The sequence below is a fragment of the Anthonomus grandis genome, chromosome 5 (assembly GCF_022605725.1).
Source record: "Anthonomus grandis grandis chromosome 5, icAntGran1.3, whole genome shotgun sequence".
Taxonomy (NCBI): Eukaryota; Metazoa; Arthropoda; class Insecta; order Coleoptera; family Curculionidae; genus Anthonomus; species Anthonomus grandis.
Window position 1 is genome coordinate 13,673,814 of NC_065550.1, and position 9,389 is coordinate 13,683,202.

General features: G+C 28.0%; 1 long non-coding RNA gene across 1 annotated transcript; it reads left to right on the forward strand.

Moving 5' to 3' along the window:
- The first annotated feature begins 5,101 nt into the window (after positions 1-5,101).
- On the forward strand, positions 5,102-5,817 carry LOC126736882 (uncharacterized). The gene is made up of 3 exons (XR_007660814.1): positions 5,102-5,265; positions 5,331-5,450; positions 5,514-5,817. It is a non-coding gene; the product is annotated as an uncharacterized LOC126736882 (long non-coding RNA).
- The last annotated feature ends 3,572 nt before the right edge of the window (positions 5,818-9,389 follow it).

Here is a 9,389-nt window from a genome sequence, read left to right on the forward strand (position 1 = left end):
AAAATGATTATGCTGTCTGTTATTAAGACGGGGAAACACAATTTTTAATATTTACATTTGCCCAGGTGAAAAAATGTATATAATAGCACAAAAGCAAAATAGTAAAAAAACAGTTAAGACATAAAATAGTAAAAAAACAGTTAAGACATAAAGGCACTAGAAGATGAATAGGATAGAATTTTTGCTAGCTAAAAAATGAAGAAACTAAAACTCGATATTGACTTATAAAACAAGTCAATTATAAATGCCTATGTAAGTAATTAAGGACACATTTTAGAAATACTTTGCTTCAATAAGAAAAACCTGGCTTCAAAAATAAAAGCAATAACTTGTTTAAAGTAGATGTTTGAAAAATTTAAATATTCTTTTCTTTGCTTTAATATAAGAATTACTATTCGTCATTAAAAAAATAAGTGAACATGATTTTGTTTCTGATACCAATAATTATCAAAGGTTTATAAATTCTATTGTGGTCTTAAAATCATGTTACTCTTAAATAGAAAATTGAATTGCGAATGTTTTATAAAAGATATTTGTATTTTCATAAAATTTTTGTAAAGGTCTTATATTATTTAAAATGAGTTAAAGATTTTGGTGTTTTCGAATCATATAAGGGCGAATTATTTATTTGGCCTTGGTAATATTTTACATGAAGCGTAAAACTTTTTTTCGGGGACGGAAATCTAAGAAGAATACTTTTTTGCAATATACAGGGTGTCCCGAAAGTAATGGGACATAAAACAAGACTAGATTTCTTACGTCAAAATAATTTGATTGAGGTCAACTTGCCTTATCCTAACTTTAATAGTAACTGAAAGACAGGGTGTCAAAGTATTATTTGACTTATCGTTTATTTCTCATAGGTCCTAAACCGATTGACATACTGACATAAAATTTAAAACCACCTAATTTGAACGAAAACTCGTGTTTAAATTTCTTACGAAATGAACTTGGAGGTCTTTTTTAGAATTTATACCATTAAATGTTATGCAGAACATGTATTTTATGCAAGATGGGGCGTCAGCGCATTTTTATTGACAGGACGCAATTACCTTGACGAACAATATCCCGAACGTTGGTTGGCCGTGGAGGACCTTTGCTTTGGCCTGCGCATAGTCCAGACTTAAACCCCATGGACTTCTGTATTTGGGGATATTTGAAATCAATTGTTTATGATAGTCCTATAAATAATCTAAATGAACTAAATGTAAAAATTGTAAATTCTGTAAATATGTCAGTTGTTAAACGTATTTCAATATGCATTGAAGTTAATGGAGGGCATTTTGAACAGTTGTTATAGTAGCGTTATTTATATGTTTCTTTATTGATTATTGTTTTTGGTATATTTGTTTGAAATTAAAATATAAAAAAATAAATAAATATCATTTACTTTGGTTATGGATACAAGAATTAACAAAAAATTGCAAAGTCATCCAAAGTCGTAATATTTTTTTTAAATTTCGTAGCTATTCTAATTCAATAATCTTAGGTATGAATTTTATTTTATTTAGGATTGCATTGCTAAAAATCTAGTGAATTTAAGTCATTCACATATTATGAAATCCTAAAAATGCGATTATTTCGAAAATGGTTACTCCTAGTGACTTTAAAAAAGTATACATTTTTTATGTAAAATTAAAAAAGGAATTTGTTTCGATACTTTTTAAACCGATATACGGGGCTGAAAAAAAGATAGGGGCTACAAAAGTAAAAACTAACGCAACGCGCGCCCTCTACCGAAAACACAAAAATTGTATACGAAATTTTATTTTTCTTTTTAAAAGATTTGTTTTAAATGCTTAACACTATGTTTTAAATTTCATGTCAGTATGTCAATTGTGCCCTTATATTTCAGTTACTAATAAAGTTAGGATAAGGCAAGTTGACCTCAATCACATTATTTTGATATCAGGAATCTACTGTTGTTCTGTCTCATTAGTTTCGGGACACCCTGTATAATAACACTCTGCTTAAAATAATTACTGGATATGGTGACCCAGGATAAGAAAAACACTATAACTTTACTTTTTAGGCAAAACTAATGAAGGTTGGTATGCAGGTAAGTTGCATAAACACATTGTTTGACATTTGACATTGTTATAAATAAAAGCCTTATGGAAAAAACCATTTCTATTTTTGGTATAGCATTTAGTAAAGTTTGTTAAATATAATTGCCCAATTGTTTAAAAGTATTTTAAAAAGCGATCTATATATTTGTAATATCCTGAAAAAAACTCAAATAAGTTAAAGACTATACTGAAAAATCTATCCTTTTATCATTTAATTTCCGTGCTAACTTTTTTTTATATTTGTTTTAAATTCACCCAATTATTTTAAATAGCTTTACCAAATTATTTTTAAGTTATTTTTTAATCTTATCAAATAATTAAATCTTAATCAAATAATTAATTTAACATATCTAAATTATTTATTTGTTTTTCTATGTTGATTATTTGTTTAAATTTCTAAAAAAATGTGGTATAAAAACATTATAGTACATAAATACATTTTGCATTTTTACTTCTCCATTTTATATATATATTTTATACAGGTAATTAAAATGTAGTATACGAAAAATATAAATAAATGATGTTAAACTGATCCACACAAATTGAATACAGGAGGCACAAAATAGGCGAATATGGAAGCAATCAACGGAGGCTTATATTCAGTAGTGGACGAATATGGGTTGATTGATGATAATATGAAAAATTGAGGAAAACAAACAAATAATACTAAAATGCTACATATGTTTTTAAAACATTTTTTAAAAACTAACAGGTTTCCAATGTCCAGCGCCCAGAAAGTGCACGGCTTAAAATCTGACGCACCTCATGTGTGTGACCAATGGCGGCAACGGACTTCCACCTTTAAACAAGTCCCTCGCACTCCCGCGCTTGCGTATGCATGGACGATCAGGTGACTGGCGGCTAGCGACACCGTTCCACTTTGGCTGGGACATTGCGCGCATGACATTCGTGTTCCTCTCTTCTGTCGTTCGTTGTTCATTCCGTTTTCGGCGTTTTCCATACATTAAGGTTAGAACCATATGGATGAAACTTGTATGGTGAAAATCAGAATCGTATATCGGCCATCTTGCTTGGCAAAATTGACAGGGAGCTGATAGACAGTTGTTGACATTGATTGATAGAACATCATTTGTCATTGTCATACCATTTGAGTATGTTTTTCATTTCAATGAATGCAAGCGTGGGTTGAGTTTGCTATTTGTTTTAAGGGTGTTATTTTAAATTTATGACTTTTTTTCTAAAAAGTTCTCTTTCAATATTGGCAGTAGTGTTTTAATTAATTTGCGGTAAGCAATTCCAGGTTTCTGGTAAGAAAATCTGATTTTATTTATTACTATTATGTTTTTGTATTGTCAATCTTTTGTCTTTAATAAAATCAAATTCAGTTGATTTCAATGAAGAAGTTTAACTTTTCAAGTATTTAATTTTTAACTTGATTATTATAAACACATATTACAAAATGTCTGGCCTCTCATTTTCTATTCAACAATTAAAAATTGATTGAAATTTTCCTGACTTTGATGTAAGAGTATGTATTTTTTAAATGTTTCTGAGAAACAGTAATAAAAGATTTTTTTTAATTTCCTTCAGTTCATATTACAAGAAAAACATGGAGAGGGATATGCAATGTAAATATTATTAAGACTTTGAGCTATAGAATTTCTTCTGATCAGTTCTCCACAAATTTTAATAATGCTCATACCGCTGGCTTTACACTACAATACATATTTATTTAAACATTTATTTTGTCTTTTTTTTTACATGAATCATTTAGTAAATTGATTTATAAGGTTTGCACTGTCTATTTTTTATTTTATTTCCTGCTCGTTTCATACCACTTCCTGTGTTTACTGAGACAAGACATAGGTATAGCGGCTAAGAGACCTGAGCACCCGCAATGGATTAGAATTAATGTTTTTCTTACAACTTGTTTTTTTAAGAGTTTCTTTTTATTTTATGTAAATATCTATCCTTGAATTAAGTTTTTAGTAATATTATAGTTCCAAGATATGTTGTTTGTTAGTATTATAAGAGACCAACAAATATATTCTATGTAAGTGATATATGTTTATACTAAAAAGTTGTTTTCATTTTGAAAGAGTTTATTTTGTTTTGTCGATGGATATATTGTTTCTTTCGATAATACTCTGTTATAGAATTTTTAATTAATTTTAAAAATTAATATTTAGATTATAATTTAAATAATTTTAAAATCTGTTTAATTTTTCTTTAGGAAACAGATACAAGTACATATTAAATAAGAATAATTCATCCTCTATTGACTCTATGTGTTAATAAAATGAGGATATTATTAACCTAACGGGAATGCCTTTAGATGTATTATGAGAAAATAGCACAAAAATGTTGACAATCTTTTCTAATCTATAATATCTGTATAAAATTAGGGTAGTTCAGTGCTAACAAAATAATTTTAAACATTTTTAGATTAATTCTAAATTATATATTGTCTGTTATAATGAATTATTGAATATTATGTTTATCATTTTAAGTAATTTTTTTCCAGGAAAATTAAATAATAAATGTATTAAAGCAAAAAAAACATTATTTTATTTCCATTTGTCCAATTGGTGATATGTACACTATTGTTAGTACACTTTCGTAGATTATTGCAGAAAATTAACCTATTTAGATATGTAAAATAAAGCTGAAAAGTTTTATTTTTGTTCAGATCAATATCTGATGCTAACACCTAACACCTAAACAAAAAGGCTCTTTTCCCTATGAGTAACCTTTTTGATTAGGCGTTTGCTTTAGATATTACGATTAAATGATAAGATTGTCAGATTAAATAAAATGTGATTTCCCGCCTTAATTTGGCCACGCCTTTCTACCATTTCGATTGGTCCAATTAGACACGTCAAACTGTCAAGTTAGTTACAACAGTTTCCGCTGCCAAGCGAGAGGCCGCTAGCTGATTTGTCAGAAGAATTTCTTTCAGTTTGTATGCAACCACCACTTCTCTATATATTTGTGTTCTGTGGTTAGAACTCTGAACTTTGTTCGTGTTTTATGCTTTTGCCTTTGTGAGTTGCGTTGTGAGAAATTTTGGTTCTGTTGCTACCTATATAAAAATTATTAATTCAGTAATATATTTATTATTACTGATTTAAATTAATGGTGAAAATGGACAATAATAACAGAACGTGCAATATTTGCAATAAAAAATTTGGTGAAAAGTATAATTTACGAGCCCATATAAAAAAATTTCATCCAGGTGAGAAAAAATGTTATTTTCTTTAAAGGAAGTCTCGGTATTAAATCTAGTTTGTCTTATCGTAGATAAATTAGAAGACCTGGCTCCTCTGAAAGCCTATAAATGTTCTGCAGTATGTAATAGGTGTAATAAAACTTTCTTAAAATACTCCAATCTAATGCAACATGTCAGGCAGTTTCATCCAGGTAAATAAATATATTAATATTATTATTCTTTATTTCATATACCTAATTTTTTTCAATTTTTAGATCAAATTAATGAACTTACTAAACCAAAGTCTTATACTTGTGATAAATGTGATAAACATTTTTCACATTTACGGAATTTTAATTATCACCTCACATTAAAGTGATACACCTCAATTTAAGTAAAGAAGAAAAACAGGCACTAGGGGTTTTGATTGCATCAAAAGTGTCATTTGAAAATATTTTGGATCAAGTTAGAGAGTCAGTCAGTGGGACTTTAGAAAGAAGCCACCTTTTAACGAAAAAGGACTTGTTTAACATTGAAAGAAGTTTGAATCTAAATAGTGAAGCACGTAGGCACAGTAATGATGGAGTAAGTGTGGAGTGATGGATTTACCTATGCACAGACTCTATTGCACATGGCATGTTGATAGAGCATGGCGCAATAATTTACATAAAGTTAATACCAAGGAATGACAGGACACAATTTTAAATATTTATTTTAAATCTTAATATTTTCGTTAAATAATCAAATTTTTGTTTTTTTGAAATATTTCAGAAGGCCATATAAAAAGTTTTTCAACGTCATTTAAATAAGCTTCAAACCATACAAAGTTTTTCTAATTTAACCTAAGACTGAAATCCCCTTAAGATCCTTACCTTGGCCACCCTCTTAATAAAAAAATACTCTCATACTTGTTAATTTTTCAGATGGAAGTATATAAGCAGCTACGTACGTTGCTGCAAGAAAGGGACGTAAAGGCATTCATGCCTTTATATGTTCATGCCTGGATTGTAGCATAAAGTGGAACATGTGTAAACACATCCATCTACTTATCAGATTTTTGAGTAATCACAAGCATTCAAGCAATAATTGTGAACAATCTTCACAATATTCAGGTATGTTGAATTACTTTTCCTTATTTGTTATAAAAATCCTTAAAATTTTTGTAAAAATAAAATGATAATATTGTTTACCTCTTTATTTATAGGCACAGTTTACATAATATTATGACAAAAAAAGGTAAAATTATTTGTATCTGGTGTTGTTTGTGTTGTTGTTGTTGTTGGATAAGTCAAAAGTAAATGTATGTACTTAGTGTGGTTTAGGAGCAATATACTAAAAAAATAGTAAAAATTTGTATATAGTATAAAATTTTTAATTGCTTGAAATATTTTAGATGAATGAATTTTCCTTAGCCTTCCTTAGTTATTTGTTTTGGTAATGTTAATTTTTTAAAGCATACTTCATATTGAAATTTATTCTAGTGTTGCACATTATCTACGATATTGCTTTGATAACATATAGTTCTTAGTTCTTGTTAGTCTTTTACATGACATCAATGTTTTATTTTTTTAGATGATACACATTTAGTCATTGACGAAAATGTAAGCTCTGAAGAAATACCAATTCTCGTCGATGCCTTAACTATAAAAGACAAGCCTGGGGATAATATTCAATTTATTTCCGAGCGTGAAAAGTTTAAACAAAATATGTGTGATCTTATTGATAACATTACCTGTTATGAAGAGTTAGATATAGCAAAAAAAGCAGCAGCCCCTATTTTACCCACTTTAGCGGCTTACAGAACACATAAAACTAAACAAACAGAAAAAACAATTAATACCAAAAACATTCCTCGCAATAAGACTTTTTAAAACTAAAAAATGTAAATCAAGAAAACGAGTAAATCAACTGTCAAAGCCAGAAGGACAAGAAGCAAATAAAATTGCTTTGAATATGCTATTCTAGAATTAATTGTATATGTATTATGTATTAATTCTGTAATAATTCTATTTTGAATAAATTATCTTGTTTACTATATATTAATGTGTTTAAATATAGCACCTACTTGTTCGCATTTTTTAATAATATATGATTGCAAATTTTCTGTATAAATAATAAAAATTAAAAATTTTTGGAACAAAAGCTAAATATATGTATACTCGTATGTAAATTATAAAAATTGATTAAATCATTATACTTACCTAGCTTTTTTTTAAAAAGTATTTTAAAAAAATAGGTACCCATTTAGCACTCGACATGTAGTATGTATCTATACATAATAATATAAAATTTCAACGCCTTGAGGTACAGAAAATTTGGATTTCACTCTCGTATACCTACTTATATTTAATTTTTAATGTTTACTATATATTACCCATATAATGTTCAAATCGTTATTTAAATATTACAATATGAAATTGCTAAAAAAAGACCATTCTTGTTAATATTAAAAAAAATGAATTTATTAGGCTACAAAGTTATATAACTAAATCCCAAATATCAAATTTTTATAAAGTGATTAAATATATACACAAATATATTGGTATAATTACATAACCACATTCAGTTTGCTCTTGATTTGCACATTAATCATAAAAATTAAACCGATACTAAGCTGTAAAATCATCAGCAAAATTGACAATAATTATTACTGTTTTTACTAAAGTCAAAACTATTTAAGACCTTTCGATCTCGATTTTTTCCTTAAGAATCATACAAAATTCACTATAATCTTTAAAAAACATTTAAATTATGACGCCAAGATTCCTAATCCCACCCCACTTGTTATAAATTTAATGGCATAAATATGGTTTTATGAACCAGTCTAATATTTTTATATTTAAACGCTAAACACATCCTGTAAGGCACGACCACGTTACGTCGACGCTGTAGACATGACAGAGTATCAAAAGCAATGGCGTTTTTCAGCGGCAATTTTATATTTGGATTTATATTAGCAGCATTAAAATGTGTATTCAACAGTGCGAAAAAAATTAAATTGGTTGACGTACCAGCGAATAGTGATCAAAAATATCTGGAAATAATAGATATTTTATCGACCCCAAGCTTTTGTATTTCAAATGGCTACCCTAAGTGGAATACATCATTTTAAAGGGCATACAATCTCCTATCTAACAAAGTAAAAAAAAAACAAAATCGGTTGAACTATAAGCCAATAGTAAGCAAAAATGTATGCCGGGCCGTAGCTAGCCTCTGCCAGTGGGAGGGAGGCACAATTTCAGCGCCCCCTTTCAAAATAGTTTTATGTTAAGTTAATAAATTTTTATGTTTAATATGCCTACATACATATACATATTATTATACTCATACTTATGACAGCCTTTTCCTTAGGTAAGGCTTAATATAAAATAAAACTCATCATTATGAAAATAAGTATATTTTAAATGTAAAAACCAAAAATACGTAATACAAATACAGAAATTGAAAGCTGAGTGTATTTATTGTAAGTCCATAAAAATTTTAATAAGTTTTTCGGACAACAGGAGAATTCCTTTATGACTTTAAAATTTAAAAATAAGGTAAATAGATTTAGCTTATTTTAATTCTACGTTCCTTAAATTTTGTCTAGGAGCTAATTAGCTCTGTAAAATCTATCGTTTCTGCTAATTTTTTCTCACATTTTAGTAATATTAAGTCATTCAATCTATCGTCATCCATGGTTGTTCTAAGTAAATTTTTAACAATCTTAACTTGACTGAAACATCTTTCATTTGAAGCAGTTCCGTAACCAGCAGTGACAATGAATTGGATGAAATAAGTTGCTAGTTTTAACATTTTATATTTTTTTTGTTAAAATTTGTAATACATCTTGAAGACATGAAGCTCAAGAACACGCATTAAATAAAACCTCTAATTTAGAATGTAGAGCATATACATCCAATTTAGGTAAGTTTGAAGGAATCATATCAACTAATACCTCTAGATCTTTAATCAATAATTGATGTGTGGATAAAGGGAAATTAAAGATTTTGAAAAAGGGTGATAAATTGGAAACAATATCTTCAATTGATGCCATAATTTTGTTTATAAATAAGTATTCATAAAGCGTTTAAATTCTTTTCTATAAAATGTGACCAAGTCAAAATCTGCTTGAGTTTGATTATTTTCATCTAACCATTTGAGTATTAATC